The sequence below is a fragment of the Mauremys reevesii genome, linkage group 23 (assembly GCF_016161935.1).
Source record: "Mauremys reevesii isolate NIE-2019 linkage group 23, ASM1616193v1, whole genome shotgun sequence".
NCBI lineage: Eukaryota > Metazoa > Chordata > Testudines > Geoemydidae > Mauremys > Mauremys reevesii.
This window is the reverse complement of record NC_052645.1, coordinates 21,463,889-21,478,232: the sequence shown is the minus strand read 5'-3', so window position 1 is coordinate 21,478,232 and position 14,344 is coordinate 21,463,889.

The window sequence follows — 14,344 nt, the reverse complement described above, 5'->3', positions numbered from 1 at the left end:
TCACTCTCACTGCCTTTACGATGTCAGTGTAAACACAACTTTACACCTGGAGGGTTGGGTTGATTTCTTTCCTGCCTATGTGCTTTTGCACAGATCCATCACCACCCTTGCAGATGATTTTTATATCTATCTATAGAACATGGGCAGCGGCAGCGCAAGATTCTCCAACCTCTTCCCCAGCCGCTCTCTTAACACCTTCCAGGGCCCCTTATCTCTGACCTTGCACAACGTCCAGGCGCTATAGCAAAGCTTATTCTCCACAGCTCAGTTTGAGCCTTGCCCTCTCTGATTTCAAAGGGGCCAGTTATTGTTAATGGTTTTCTCCAAAGGCCCCGGTCAGGATTAGGGCACTCTTGTGCTAATTGCTGTCCACATACAGATAAAGATACAGCTTCTTCCCTGGAGAGCTTAGTTATGTTGGTATTCTTGTGAGATGGAACTGGACTGAGGTCTCATCTCGCACAGGTCACGGAGCAGCTGTTATGTGATGTGCACTTAGGGCCGCTAAAGGATTCCATTGTTTAGAAAATGGATCTTCCTGCTCTTAAGGGTGGTGCCGTTCTTGGCTAATGAATTAAAAGTAAATTCCATTCATCAGGGGCTAAATACAGGAAACCTGCTGTTCTCTGACCTGAATGTGCAGCTAACGCAAACTGAAATAGGCGTCAGGTAGCCCTGTCTCCTCAATGCTGAACTAACGTCACTTGCCTCTGCAGGTGCGGTAATGACCATCGATTACAAGCCCCCGTCCTCTGGCCCAGGTTTGATCTCAGAAGGAAAACGGGCTCTGTGACCGTTCTTGGAGACAGACCAGACAGGCTGGGGGGGAAGCCAGTTGAAAATGTTCTGTCACCTGTGCTGGAAAATGATGGACGTCACTTCAGAGTGAACAGATGTGGTCCCAGAGAATGTGCCAAGTGTCAAGCTAGGGGCTGATAACAGGTTTATTAAAAATCCCAGCAGAATAATTGAATTAAAGTTTGAAGATTCATAGCTGGGTTGAATGTTGAATGCATAAATAGGCTTTCTGGGGCACTAGCCACTTCGACTCTTTTCTGAGCTGGAAACAACCACCACCTGGCTTTGAACATCTGGCATAGCTGTTTGCTAGACCCCTTTATCCCAGAAAACTTACAGTCTGGGCTGGCTGGCTGGAGCGGTGTTTAGACTGCTCGTGGATGCAAGAGACAGCAGATGGGCCCATTTTCAAGACTGTCCCTCCTTTGCCTGCCCAAGAGGAGACTTGATCAATGCTCACCTGCCCACATCTGGATAGTTCTCTAACTTCCTCACAAACCCCCGGTTACAGCTGACCCCCACAGGTGACGTATCAGCAAAGAGGAAGGAAGAAATTCCCAGGAGCATTTGATTAAACAACAAATCCATCCCTTCCCCCCCCCCCCCGACACATTTTGCTCCTTGAAACCAATGAACTAGAATTCAATTAAAGCACGAGGAAGGAACTGCCCTGCATCAACCTCTCATTTCTCATTATCTTAAATCATCTTGGGTAAAGTAAATAAAGCCAAGAGAAGGTGCAAGGAAGATCCCTGGACACTGCTTTCAGATAAGAAATATGTGCGCTCATGAGTGGACAGTAGAGGATACATTAACTAAACCTTACCCAGATTTCCTGAGATCACTCAAAGTCCAAATATTGATTTCAATTAGTTCCTCTCTCTTATGTCAGAACAGTGACACTTAATCTAAACATGCCCTACACAAATCCCAGTGTAACAATGAGTTTTTTGGGACTTCCAAAGGCTCATGGATTCATATGGTGAGAAAGTTTAGAGTGGGAAATGAAACAGAGGAAACAAACAACAGTCATGTTGAGGAACACACTGGAAGAGAACTGGTTAGGTATTTACATCAAGATTTTCTGTTAATCGTTTCACCTTGTAATGTATATTTCAGTGTGTAAGAGTGAATTTCTCAATTGGTTCATCTTCTGTCTCCCACACCTGCCTGAGAGATGGGGAAATCCTCTCCTAGAGACACTTCATTGAGGAGGATATGAGCAGTAATGTTATTAGGTGTCTTTTCAGGTGGAAACATTTCCCTCAGTGTCAGTTGCTAATGATTCCTTGCCAGAGATTTAAATTTAGCACTTGCACAAATTACAAGAATTCATGCTTAAAATGCACCAACAATCAGAAAAGTGTCTCTGTACAAGGATTATGGCTCAGTATGATCTAACCCACATGTCACATTTGCTCATTCACAAGTCAAATGGCAGTTTTCCATTAAGCTACACCTGGGATCAGAAAACCAAGCTGTGTTCTTTCTGCTTCTTCTATCATCGTTCTTAATGGAGATTCTACAGTCTCAGCGTGGCTGAAAATTATGTTGTTACATATGCAGATTAGAATCCAGCATATTTTCCTATCGGAGTATTGACTCTAGTATGAAAAGGAGTAAAAACTTGGTGGGGTTTTTTCTCAGTACCATGTGTAAAATACTGATTTGAGTCAAAGACACATAAAAGCAATTCTTCTTGTGTAAAGGTGATCTGTTTACCAAAAGTCTTTCTTTTGACTTTGGACCTAATTCAGTTAATGTAGTTAATGGGGATTGAATCCACTTAGTCCAGGGCAGCACTTGGTCTTTAAGACTAAAGTTTTCAAACTAGATTTCGTAGTTCTAGTTGCTCAGACCTACCCCACTTCAGAAGCTTTTAGTACGGTGCGTGAAATGCCTTTTAAAAGTTAGCATGGAAAAAACATGGCCAAAAATGATTACATGGTGATAATAAGAATATGTTCGATATTTAGGTGTCAAATGAAACATAATTTTGAAGGATATTTTTGCCTTTAGGATAATATATCATCCTTCCAAACTGCCACAAGCTCCCCTGTTATTAATACTCTTTAGAATGAGTGGGATCGAAACGATAATGAGTTTCTAAATTAATAATGCAACTTCCCATTTCGATATTTGACGAGCTGTATCAAAACTTCATTAAATCACTCTCTGTTTTGCCAGCTACGGTTTATAATCAGATCTCGGATACATGTCTTACTTCATATCTCAGTTAGTGCCCTAAACCATGTGCTAACTCACTGCTAGTCGTGACTGGCAAGCTCCAATGTGCGATGAACTATGTTAATGGGACAAATAAGAGAGAGTTAATGATGTGGTTTTCAAAATATGACAGCAACATTTTTGACAGTTAAGTAACTATTGCATGCAAATTACCAGGCTAACAAGATGAGACTTTTATTTATTTGTATTTTGTATCAGTTGTCAGAGTTTCTCTTTTTACTCTTCAATACTTAGAGAAGTTCCCATAAGTTGCTCTAATGGTTTGCTGCTATTTGTGAAAAGCAGCAGACACTGTCCTTATGTCCAGGCATATTTTGGTTTTACTTTGCACTTCCTTCTTTCCTTTCATTTGGAGAATATCAAAGCACTTTTCAAAACATTCACTAAACTCCAGTGTTTCCAACTCGTGATTTTATCTCAAGTCGCAAGATTTGTTGTTTCTCTTACAGCTCCCTCTCCTGAAGTCAGCAAAATCTCTCTTCCTTGCTTGCTTCCTTTCTTGGTAACTGCCTGACATATGTGCCTGGCTTCAGAGTTTTATGCATCAGTTCTGATTACAATATTTTTGCATAAAAACTGAAAATTGTCCCTAAAACTATATTTCATTGATCATAAAAAAAGGAGAGAACAGAAATCCCTTAGTAACACCTCCTAGAGTCTAACCACACAGTGCTGTCTATAACTATGCCCATTACATAGTCTTTACTGGAGCTAGGACTCTCCCCATAGCTTTAAAGTTTGGTTTAGGTCTGGATATGCTTCCAAATAAGCTGAGTCTTTGAGTCTGCAGAACTGGGACATCTCAGGAAAACAGCTCTTCCTAAACCCACTGTAAAGAACACATGTATCAACACATCCCAGGAAAGCAAAACAAGTGTGAATTTGGTTCTACCAGATGGGGAAATGTTTGGAACAGAGGATGTTACTAGAGGAGCAAGGGGTTTTTTTGTTTTTGTTTTGTTTTTCCTGTCACTGTTACATGTTATTGTCACTATAATTCCCAATAATGGAAGGTCATTTTGAAAGCAATTCAATATCAGGCTACCTTGGAATGTTGAGCAACAGACATCAGGCGGTGACAAAAAAAATCAATTTCTAGAATTCCAAAGAAGCCTTTAAAAATCTGCAGTTCAAATAACAATTTGAATTTTATAGACTGGACAGGGGCTTTCTTCCAATATTTACAACTCTGTTTCTTAAGCAGCGAGTGCCTAATGAAGGTCTCGGATCCCATTTTGGTCTTGTTACACTCTTTGTAATTCACACTTCCCTGATTATTATCCACAATAGCAGCAGATATCTTGTTTTCTAATCATTCACAACTGAAATTCCCAGCAGCTTTTTTTAGTGACAGCAACCTTCACTACATTCTTCACTGTTTGTTTTTCCAGGCAAATATCCAATGTGTTTCAACACCCAAATCTCTCTAAAATTCCTTATAAAAATTTGCTATATGTTGTACAATGTATTTTTATTTAGGTATCAAAAGAATGAGGGCACAAGCAGTCTCCATATTTTCTAATCGCCATGTGTATAAAACATACAGGATAAAGCTGGGCACATCCAAATATACTTGTGGTTAGTCTAAGTGGACCCGGCAGCCAGGCATTATGGGTGCCCAATATTTCCCATTATAGGTCCTGTTTTCAGTTACGTATGATTTTGCCAAACTCTGGGATATTTGGAATAAAATTTGTCATGCCAGGTGTCTGCCTCAGGCTGATTTAAAATTTCAATAAATAAAAAAAAAATTCAAAGACCATTCAGCCATTTCTGAGAATAAAATTAATGGAAAATACACTGTTTTTCCTGTGTTAAAAAGGATTCTTACAACTATTTCACTGTGGTCCGTGTTTCGCTCTATAAACATAGTGAGACTAAGTTACTTCTTAGGGAAAAAAGGTGAAAAAGTAAGATCATGCCCAGACACTTGGTGGATTAGCCTCTTGGAACACTGATAGGTTAGACAGATAGTGGTGGGGAGGCAGTGTAGAGAGGAAAACCTTTTCAGAGATTAAAGATAGCATCATTAAAGTACTGGCATACAGAGGAATCAGGAGGTGAGCTAAACATGTATCCCTAATAAGCCCAACTATTTCTATTTCTATCACAGCCCTGTCTATTCTGTATTGAGCAAATAGCTAATCCTCCATGAATATTAGGTTGCATAGGTGGCAAACAAGGGCAGGATTTGGCCTGCAGAATATATTCCCAATGATGGCACAAGACCCAGAACAAATCCAGTTTAACATGTTCAGATCCCTGTCTGGGTCTATAGGGTTGGCATTTAGATCTGAAAGCACAGACAATAAAGTGGAAACAGATGATATTTTTTCCAGACACAAAACTGGCCTGTAAGAATTTGAGTTTCTGTTGTTTTATACTCTCAGTGATGTTCAGTGCTACCCCAATTCATTCCCGCCTCACTGCTGTATCTTTTCTTTGTATTCAGTTTTTGCACATGGTTGCTAACTCAATTCTTATTAGCCTCACTCCTAAATTTGATGTTCAAGTGTAAGGCCAAAAGGCAGAGATTAATTTAACCTGACCCCTAGTTCCAAAGGATGGCCAAACTCGGCTTATTGTGGCTTTCAGGAGGTAGGCACACTGACTGGGTGCGTAGACACACAGTCCGGTTGCACAGAACAGTTCAAACTAACCCCAGCAGAGGCCAGCACCACATAGTCACTGAACATTGCTCTACATATCCTAATTGAAGAGAGCATTCAGTCCCAGAAAGGGGGACGTGGCTCTGGACTGAGCACCAGTGAGAGCTCAATTGGATTTAAAACTATTCTGCAAAGAGAATCACACTCATCTTTCCAAATAGGAGAGCAGCGTTTTGCTTCCTTCCCAGGACTTTCGCACCGCCCAAGCCACAGCTGTAAACAAGGAGATGGGATTCCTGTCACAAGTAATAAATCCTCAGGCAGCTCTGGAAGCTGAATCTCTAACAGGTGCCTCTAGTTTAAGCTTTCAATGACATAGCTCGCTCCCTAGTTGAATTAACTAACCTAATTTCCATAGACCCACAAATAGGTCAACAGAGTAAATTAATTAGAAAGCAATTTCAATACTTGTAAAATAATTTAAAAAATCCTAGAGCTAACCATGCTGGGCCCTGCACTCACAGTGTGTTTTTTGTTTGTTCTCAAACCTTCCTGTAATTAAACTGCATGTGCCAAGCCAAGATTATACTTCGCTTTTAACTTAACCAGATCTTTCAGTGCCTAGCGAGAGATGCAGCTAATTCATTTAAATTCTTATTTCAAGGGAAACATTTCATTTCAAATTTGGAACCTAATTACTTGGCCTGCACCCAGAATCTTTGCCATTTCAGAATAAAGAGATTATTTCAACCTCCAGCCCCTTGAATATTCTTTTCTTTAAAATGCTAATAAAAAAATGGAGGAAATTGGAGTCCCCTGTTCTGAGACAAAAGCACCAGCCTTGCTGTGTAATTATCGGCCAAGGGTGGCTTTGTTTGTATATAACTATGGCTGGGGAATTATTTTCGCCTCACTTCCTAATTCATTGTCTTTCCATTTAAACCTTCCCCCTAAAACCTGACATGATACAAAACAAAGATTAATAGTCCCCTTTTCCACTTTTGGCAGTATTGGGCCCACTACCCTATACCACTTCAGAAAGCAGCTATTCACACCCACTTTACTCTTGCATGAATAATCATAAATTGTGCAGAGCAACACATTCAGCCCTACAGTGCCAGTCTAAAGGGATCGGGGCAGAGGCACCTATCCACTCACTGCACCTGCCATTTCTGCTACTAGCCAAGGCTGGGACCTTTTATAATAATCCCTGCTGACTGCCACAGGTGCCTCTCTGCCTGCAAGCGAACACAGCCTGGGGTGATTTATCCCCCACCAACACCTGACTGGTTGGACAGGACTTATGGCTGTAGAGTTTCAGTGTCCTACAGCACCAAGGTCTGCTTGAGGTGGGCTTTTCCCCCTAGTCTAGACTGTTTCCTTAGCAGTGAGTGATGCAGCAGGTAGGCAGAGCTGTAGGAAAGAGATCTGCATTAAGCACGCTGAGTGTTATAAACAGAGGAGGGATGGCCTGTTATCTGAGAGCCCCATTCTGCAAGGAGAATCCCGGTCACTTCAGTAGCACTCTCTGCTGGCCCTGGTGTCTGCATGTGGGCTCTCTCTTGTGGGGCTGAGGCCTACGTTAGTACAGCCACCGGATGGGTCCTTTGGGTGTTACTAGAATAAAATGGAATAATTCACTTCATTTGGTATTGGTTATACTGATCTGAGGGGAGAGACCCTGCAAAAACAAAATATAAAACCAATCTCCTACAACTGGAAGGTACCTTGACAGCTGGATCAAGTACTGATTTTTGCTCCTAATCCCTAAGTGGCCCCCCTCAAAGATTGAACTCACAACTCTGGGTTTAGCAGGCCAAGACTCAAACCACTGAGCTATCCCTCCCCTCCACATTTTACTGCCATCTTTACTTGCTCTCACCAAGTCTTTAAAAATGATCCGCCCCTACCCCTCCCACCGACCCACCCCCTTTTTTTTTTTCATTTAAAGATAAATCCCAGGTTAGAACTTTGCACATCCCACCCCAGGGCCTGTGAGGCAGTTCCTACACAATTTAAGTTCATGTGAGGGGTTTCAGGCCCTGGAAAAAAGAATAGATCATCTATTAATTTACATTAATGAGGCTTAACAATGTTTGCCAAAAAGTGATTAAGAAACTGTGTACTAGCTTTAACTTCTGTCACTAGCACAAAGGCAGCTATCGAAGGCATTAAGTAGAGTTACACGTACAAGGAATCCTGAAAATAATTCACGTGTTCTGCCCTGCAGATGAAGATGCAAGAAAAACTGCAGGGATGAGTTATGGGAGGGGCTGGTTTTCAAAGGTATCCAGCTATTGAAGCACCTATTGACTTCAGGTCAGTTCTTTATCATCAGTTTTCTTCAAGGTTTCTATCTGTCCTCTATGTTATTCCGTTCTGCAGGCTTTACCCGAGAGGCAGCATGGCCTGGTGGAGGTGGTACCTGACCGAGGCTCAGAAGACCTGTGTTCTAGCGTAGCTTTGTTGCTGGATGACCTTGGGCCAGGCACTCTACATATTTGTTTGCCTTGTTTATGCAGATTGGGGAAAGGGGCTGGTCCTTCCTATATGTTGGTACAGCATCTAGAACAACAGGGCCCTGATTTTGGCTGATGATTCTAGGTGCTACCGTAGCAAAAATAAATTAGATCATGTTTAACCAACTGCCCACTGTGACCTTTCCACACATGCTCATGGTACGAGCTCGCTGGGCTCACCTGAAAGGTCCCTCTGAATGACCCACTTCTGCACGGCTGCCTACGCATGAGGTGTATTAAAATGTCCCAACTGGTTATTCACCTTCCTCGAATTGTGGCCTACTTGTCTGCCCATCCTGAGACGGCGAGCAGGACAGGGACATCCAGAAAGTGCCTGGCAGAAATTAATAAGAAATAGTAATAACTCAGAAAAGCAGCTCCCATCTGGTGATCATGCACTAAATGCCCTTACATTCCACTCAGGTTTCAGGGCCAAATTCTTACTGGCGTAGGCCAGTGTAACCAACGATTTTAGTTTATTATCCATTTCTTGTGTGATGTTATGATTAATCAATATGTTATATTACATATATTTATTGTATGTTAGAGTTAATTTGTAGGATTATAAAAGTATAAGATTGATCAGTATTTAGAGGAACCAAGTATTAGACATCGGTAAGACAAGCTGAAATGCAAGATCCCATAGGCTGAGGCCTGCAAGACTTTAGCTTCGCTATTTTAGGCCTTGGAGACAAGAAATGGTGACTTAAGCCAATAACCAAGAAATAACCCAATGCCCTAAGATTATGGGAAAAGAGGTACCAAGTGGCAACATAGTGCAAAATTACCCAGCAGATTAATATTATATCATAAAAATACTGCAAAGGCACATCTGTCTCAGACGTGTGTCTTAAACCACGGGATACAGGTTGTGTGTCCATGCTAATGAGAACAAAGGAAGCTTGCACAGCCTATAGAAAATTGGGGTCCCTTACGTTTCCAGGGGACACAGATCAATAAGAGAAAAGCGGGTTGACACTTTAATGGACACGCGCAGAATGTAGGTATAGACAGAATCGCATTATAGAAAGGGGATGCCCAGAACAGGAAAACTGAGCTCCCTATGGGAGACTGCAGCAGAAACCATCCCTCTACTGATGATCAAGCTAGGAGAGACCCATCAGACCCTAACGCTGTTGTTAAGGATGTGAGTATAACTATAGTTGTAACTTGTGCATAGGTCTGTATAGAATTTCTGTATGTTTGGGTAATCATCACTTTAACTGTAACTTTAATAAAACGTGCAAAATAGACTAGACCTTGTACTGGTGAGTGGCTGTGTGGTCACTATCCTTGGTCTTCATTAGTTCCTAGAGACTAACTTGGAAGCAAGGAGCAGAGGTGACTGTCACTCTGTTAAGCTTGAAACAGGGCCGCCCAGAGGATTCAGAGGGCCTGGGGTCTTCGGCAGCAGGGGGCCCCCGCTTCGGCGGTAATTCGGCGGCAGGGGGTCCTTCCACCCCGGAGCGGAAGGACCCCCCACCGCCAAATTGCCAACAACGACCCTGAGTGGAAGAAGCTCCGGGGGCCCGGGCCCCGCGAGAGTTTTCCGGGGCTCCCGGAGCAAGTGAAGGATCCCGCTTCAGGGGCCCCGAAAAACTCTCGTGGGGGCCTGAGGCAAATTGCCCCACTTCCCCCCCGGGAGGCCCTGGCTTGAAACTGTAGCCTCCAGAGCCGAACCACGGTGGTCTAATACCACCGTACAGAATTCACTTTAATTAAAATAAAAGGCTACACCAGCATAGCTTGTTGGCCTCAGTAGAGCTGACACCAAGTGAGGATCCATCCCGCAGTGCGGAACTGAAGGGGTTAACAAGCAGTGCCCCCTACTGAAATGATCTCTTCTCTGAACGCTACGGTGGGATCTGCCCGGCATTAGAACAGCAGTTACAGGTGGGATCTGATTGCGCTCAATTTCAGTGGGGCTGTGTGTGGGCACAGGGACAGGCCCTCGGGGGGTCATTTCCAGGAGCAGGGCCTTAACCATTGGACCTTTCACCAGAAAGAAATTCACTCCAAAACATATGAACTGAAAGCTACTATTGGATTGAAAAACCTTTAAGCCCCACTTCTAAACAGGGTAAGGTGTGGGGGGTGCGCTGGGGGGTCCATGAGGGGTATGGGTGGGAGGGTGCATGTTGGGGGCCCCTGCTCCCACCTCTTATCAACCCCCAGCTATCAATCCTGAGGGAAAACAACAATGCTCTGATGAGGCCACTGGCCCCTTGACTGCTATCAAATGCTCTTGCTTCTTTCAAATGGCCAAAAAAAAATCCATCATTTCCTCCCATCCCTGTTTCTAATATAAATTGCATAAAACCACGCAGGGTTTTTTGCATGGAACACGCCTCTGTTGTTGCAGCTCCATCTGCCACTGTTTAAGAAACAGTTGGAGCAGCGGCAACTGAAATTCATCATAGTGAAATGTACACAGCCAAACGGGCAGCGTGGTCAGGAAAGAGCAAGAGCAGCTATGCAAGAGGCTTTTCAAAAACAAACAGCCTGGCGAGGAGGGCCAGGGAGATCCAGGAAATGAGACTCAGCAAATTAAAAGGGTTATTAGAGGGATGAAGAGAAATGACTGGCCACAAACAACAGAAGGCATTTTACCTAATAAGAAAAGGGTTGTCAATCATTCCAGCATGTCCAGAGTTGACAAAAGAGCAAACCACTCCATTAAAAATATTGAACCAGCATTGCCAAGCCTGAGTATTCAGAAATCACGAGTCAGGCCCTGAAATATCATGAGATTAGCTTAAAGATAAGGATATTTAAAAAGAAATAATAAATGTTGGGTCCTTTTTCTTTGCCTTCTGCTTTCTGAGGCTTTACTGGGCTCTCGAGTGATGCTTTCCAGCTTTTCTCTGCAACAATGAGAGCTAGAAGTATGTTTTCATTTTGAAAGGATTGCTGAGATTCACATGTAATCACAGGATTCCAGAAGCTGGGGCTTTTATAAAGGTACCAAATATCATGGCATGCATGATAAATTTGTGATAGTTGGGAACCCTGAGAAACCGTTTTGTTTCTGACCATTTGTGAAGATAGTCGATTAATGGCCAAATATAATTCAGAATAACCCACCACAAACAAACCAGGCAGCTCTGAAGATCAAATCCCCACCCCCTTCTACTAATTTCCCATCCCTTCCTCCCCTATTTTCCAAAGCCTGGGTACAAAAATGAGCTTTTCAGTGTGTCCCTTTATATGACCACTAGAGCCTGTGCCCCAGTTTCCTCAGGCATACAGCAGGAAGCATGAAACTCACCTGCTTCAGGTGCCGTCAATAACCTTAACTGTGAGTCTTAATGTGCCTGGAGACCCTTACATTAAAAGCACTCTAGAAGGGCAATGGATTATTATATTCTCCTGGGGCACAGATTGGCTTTTTGTTCTGTGTTTGCACAGTGCCTAGGACAATGGGGTCCTGGTGCATGAGTAGAGGCCTTAGCTGCTACTGCAAGGCAAATAAATAATAAATAAAATAGTAATAATAATAATAATACATCTGAAAGGTGGCAGGGGGTGGGCAAAGGCATTACGATATTGCACATGCATTTACAGAGGAGAATGAAGATGAAGAATTGTCTGAGACCGAACACAATACTAATAATCCTTTGCTTTCCTATGCAGCCTACAGTTTAGGGTTGGTTGAAACTGAGGCTTGGTCGCAAGAGTTCTCACTCTAAAAAGAGGTGACTCTCACCCGGTGAGTCAGTGGCTAACCCAGAATGAACCCCAGGAGCCCACTGCTTTCACCTCTTCAGCAGTGTCCCAAAGGCTTGTAGACTTCAGAGAAGCAGGTGAACTTTAGGGGGGGTTCATCCCTAACTAAACCTGCAAATCCACTTGGGATCTTCTGTGCCTGTGAGTCAGAAGAGGAGGTGGCAGGCTGGAGTGGTATCTGGAGCACAGAGCCCTGGCCTTTTAGGGCATGTGAGCCCAGGAGCAGAAGGCGGAGGTGGCAGGCAGTTTTCTGGGAAGACACTAGTTGTAGGGATTACAGGAACTGGTACAATGTCACCACCTCCTTTGGAATGAACCTGCCTTGCTGCCTGGAAACCGGAAGGCTACAAAGAAGGCTCTTTGTTCAGGCTCAACCCCTTCCCATCTCGAGGGTGGGAACTGTAGGGTCACCTGAGTCTGTAATATAAACACTTGTCCTGTGAGCCCTATAAGATGTAGCCATAGACTTGGCCCCAGCCCTTAGGGGTGATGTGGCGCGTTGAAGTCATGAGAGGACATGCTCAATACTGGATGTCATAATTCCATGAAGGCTCTGTCACTTTTTGATACTGAGTGGCATTTCATTCTCCTATGCCTTTAAAACTGAAATCTCTATCTGGAAAAAGAGAATCGAGTGTGAGCAGGTCTGAGCCAGGAAGCAAAGACCGGCTTCCTTTTGGTACGTGCCGCGTTTGCATTTTCTACCCTGATAACTCATCCTGTCACTGGCATACAGCAACAGAAGCTGAAATCTAATTTGGGTTTTGTCAGGTTAGTAAATGGTGTTCTTTAGGGGCGATCTCCTAGTAAATACACTAAACTCTAAATTGGAGAACAGAATTGCACAGCCAGGGAGCTGTTTGTGCGAACTCAAGGGTCTGTCTCGACAGAAGAGGTGTCACATTAAGTGTGCTAATATTGTGGATGAAAAATGGGGCTTTTTTCCCCATCAAACTACACTGTGGTGTCTCTCCTTTAGAGACAGATGTTCCCAAGCAGCAAATGTCCTGGAGACTCAGTGGTAGGAAATTTAATCAAAAGCAGGGTAATTTCCATGAGGATAATAGCCACATTTTTAAAAAAAATGACTAATGTTATTTAACAAAGCAGCAAAGAATCCTGTGGCACCTTATAGACTAACAGACGTTTTGGAGTATGAGCTTTCGTGGGTGAATTCCAAAATGTCTGTTAGTCTATAAGGTGCCACAGGATTCTTTGATGCTTTTACAGATCCAGACTAATACGGCTACCCCTCTGATAGTTAGTTATTTAACAAGAAACCCTAGTGACTCCATGCAGAGTGTGAACATTTCATACCCATCTGAGTAAATAGAAACGCACGGGAAGTGAACCTCACCAGGTTTGGGATTTCAGTCCACTTTGGAGAAGTCTTGAAAAACTCTTCGATTCACTCCATGGAGCTTATCCAAAGCCATTGATATTGAATTGGGGGGGGGTGTCTTTCCCGCAACTTTGGAACAGCCTCATGACCATCTGTGAGCCCCATTTCCTTCCTTCCTTCCCCAGCCATGTTCCATCTGCCCTGTCTCACCCTTAAAGATCCTGCTGCAGGGCCCACAAGCTCTGACAGCCTCTGCTGCCTACACCTGCTGTGTTCAGTCATCACACTCTCTGTGGAGCAGAACACAGCCCATGCTAGAATTAATTCAGCAGTGGGCTGGATCCAGCAGAAAAAGTTGCCAAAGCTGCTGGGCCTCACAGGGGGATTTTCCAGAGGTTACAAAGAGCAAGGGAAGCCGTGGTGAGAAGCAGGGGGGAAGAAGGATGATCTTGTGCTTAACGCACTAGACTTGGACCTAGGAGATTGGGCTTCCCTTACCAGCACTGCCACAAACTTCCGGCGTGACCCTTGGCAAGTCACTTAGTCTCTCTGTGCCTCAGTTCTTCCTCTGTAAAATGGGGATAATCATATTGCCTGTCTCCCAGCTTGGTCTGTCTTGTCCATGCAGACTGAGAGCTGTTTGAGGGCAGGGACTGCCTCTTACTAACTGTCTGCACAACACCTACCACAATGGGCCCTGATCTTGACTGCCTCTGGGTGCTCATCTAATACAAACATTATGGTTTCTAGGGCCATAGGGAAGAAGGAAAGCACCAGGCCCCACAGTGGGCATACCACAAATAAATAATATGTATAAACAAACAGTATTGTCTGTGTGGCTGCATGAGAACAGAGCCCTGGGTTTACACAACGAGAAGGAAAAGGATCAGAAGTGCAGAGAAGTCAATGGAAAGGCTCCCATTGACTCCAAAAGGTTTTGGATCAGGGGCTAGAAAATGCAGCATTTAGATTCTGAAAACAGAGTGGTTTTGAGTAGGATTCCAAATGACAAAGAGTGTCAAAAAATGACAGGAGAGGGGAAGGAGTTTGAAGAGCAAAGCGTCGTGGAGAGGAAGCAGAACATTTAGACCCAGAGACAGAAG